This window comes from Sander lucioperca, chromosome 4 (assembly GCF_008315115.2).
Source record: "Sander lucioperca isolate FBNREF2018 chromosome 4, SLUC_FBN_1.2, whole genome shotgun sequence".
Taxonomy (NCBI): Eukaryota; Metazoa; Chordata; class Actinopteri; order Perciformes; family Percidae; genus Sander; species Sander lucioperca.
The window spans coordinates 23,635,870-23,638,369 of record NC_050176.1 but is presented as its reverse complement, the minus strand read 5'-3'; the positions used below and the strand labels follow the sequence as shown (position 1 = coordinate 23,638,369).

The window sequence follows — 2,500 nt, the reverse complement described above, 5'->3', positions numbered from 1 at the left end:
TGGTTTGGTTTCACACCTGGAAAAATCCAAGCGTACCAAAATGCGTCATTACAAATCAGGCAAGAACGTCCAGCCCTCTTATTGGTCGGATATGTCTGGGGGCGGGAGCAAGAAAGTAAATACAGGAAGGTCCTGTGTTCTGGTCTAGTTGCTGCTCTGCTGCATCGCAGATTGCTAAACACACCTGACTACAGGAGACTTTAGCTCAGACTTGCGGAGTACGTATAGTTGGTGCGGTTCGAGTACGGATCACGTTCTCATCACATACGAACCGCTCCAGAGTTCGAATGAAAGCGTACCGAGACCACCTCTTCAAGCAGGTCTCGGTACGCTTGTTTGGTCCGCACCAGAGTTTGATTGCCGCGTTCTCACCCGCCCAAACGAACCGCACCAGCGGGGCAAACCAACTCTAGTTCGATTCAACCGAACTAAAGGCTGTCGGTGTGGAAACACACCGACCAGACGGCCAACCCTTGGCAGAAAAGGCAGTCGGACTGATCAGTGTCCCCGAGTTGGTCAAAAAAACTGCCTCGGAACACACCGAAGTGACGAGACGACATTTTTTGTCACTTTTTTCCAACATTCTCTTGTCTTTTTTTTTTTTTTCAAATGCTATAAAATAGAATACAATACCCAAATTTAATGAAGATTGTTCTTACTTGTGAAGAGCGTCGTATAGGGAACCATCCACGTTATTTTCTTTGACAATTTAGTTGAAAGAAACCCAAATTTGTGATGTAGAAACTTTTTGAAAATGGGTCAAAGTTGACCCGAAGACAACGGGAGGGGGTGTTAGTGTTTATCACGGTACACCATCCATTAGACTGTTATATTTAAAGGTGTTAACCTCAACAGGCCTCTCTGTATCTTCCCTTGTGGCAGCTGACAGTGTGACCTCATCGTCTTCCTGTCAGTAAATTTAAGAAGTTAATTTAAAACATTTTATCTTCCAGTCTCTAATCCTTTATGACCCATGATGATAAGTGCCACTTCGGGGATTTCTCTTTTCGGGGATTTCTCATTTCAGCCGGATGTCCGTCCCCTTCCTCTGTCTCTGTGTTGGCGTTCTAACCCCCGGCTGATTTGTGAGGACTATGGTTAACTGCTCCTCAGATCTCTGAGGGTAAATCCAGACAGCTAGCTAGACTATCTGTCCAATCGGAGTTCTCTCAAAACTTTGTTAAATATTCTAGTAAAATGCAAAAGAGTGTGTGTGTGTGTGTGTGTGTGTGTGTGTGTGTCTGTGTGATTATGTGTTTGTGTGTGTGTGTGTGTGACTGTGTCTATGTGTGTGTGTGTGTGTGTGTGTGTGTGTATGTGTGTGTGTGTGTGTGTATGTGTGACTGGGTGTGTGTCTGTGTATGTGTGTGACTTTGTCTGAGTGTGTGTGTGTGTGTTTGTGTGTTTATGAGTGTGTGTGTGTGTGTGTGTGTGTGTGTGTTTATGTGTGTGACTGTGTGTGTGTGTGACTGGGTGTGTGTCTGTGTATGTGTGTGACTTTGTCTGAGTGTGTGTGTGTGACTGTGTGTGTGTGTGTGTGTGTGACTTTGTCTGAGTGTGTGTGTGTGTGTGTGTGTGTGTGTGTGTGTCTGGGTGTGTGTGTATGCGTGTGACTTTGTCTGAGTGTTTGTGTGTATGTGTGTGACTGTGTGTGTGTGTGTGTGTGTGTGTGTGTGTCTGTGTGATTATGTGTTTGTGTGTGTGTGTGTGTGACTGTGTCTATGTATGTGTGTGTGTGTGTGTGTGTGTGTGTGTATGTGTGTGTGTGTGTGTGTATGTGTGACTGGGTGTGTGTCTGTGTATGTGTGTGACTTTGTCTGAGTGTGTGTGTGTGTGTTTGTGTGTTTATGAGTGTGTGTGTGTGTGTGTGTGTGTGTGTTTATGTGTGTGACTGTGTGTGTGTGTGACTGGGTGTGTGTCTGTGTATGTGTGTGACTTTGTCTGAGTGTGTGTGTGTGACTGTGTGTGTGTGTGTGTGTGACTTTGTCTGAGTGTGTGTGTGTGTGTGTGTGTGTGTGTGTGTGTGTGTGTGTCTGGGTGTGTGTGTGTATGCGTGTGACTTTGTCTGAGTGTTTGTGTGTATGTGTGTGACTGTGTGTGTGTGTGTGTGTGTGTGTGTGTGTGTGTCTGTGTGATTATGTGTTTGTGTGTGTGTGTGTGTGTGACTGTGTCTATGTGTGTGTGTGTGTGTGTGTGTGTGTGTGTGTGTGTATGTGTGTGTGTGTGTGTGTATGTGTGACTGGGTGTGTGTCTGTGTATGTGTGTGACTTTGTCTGAGTGTGTGTGTGTGACTGTGTGTGTGTGTGTGTGTGACTTTGTCTGAGTGTGTGTGTGTGTGTGTGTGTGTGTGTGTGTGTGTGTCTGGGTGTGTGTGTGTATGCGTGTGACTTTGTCTGAGTGTTTGTGTGTATGTGTGTGACTGTGTGTGTGTGTGTGTGTGTGTGTGTGTGTGTGTGTGTGTGTGTCACTGCGGAGCAGAAGGTGGCGGTAATACCAACCA

The 2,500-nt window shown here is 45.9% G+C and overlaps 1 protein-coding gene across 1 annotated transcript in view; it reads left to right on the top strand.

Annotated features, from left to right (window-relative positions):
- LOC116048446 (VPS10 domain-containing receptor SorCS3-like) overlaps positions 1–2,500 on the top strand; it is a 1,378,075-nt gene that overhangs the window by 1,053,176 nt on the left and 322,399 nt on the right. The gene's annotated exons all lie outside the window — the stretch shown is intronic.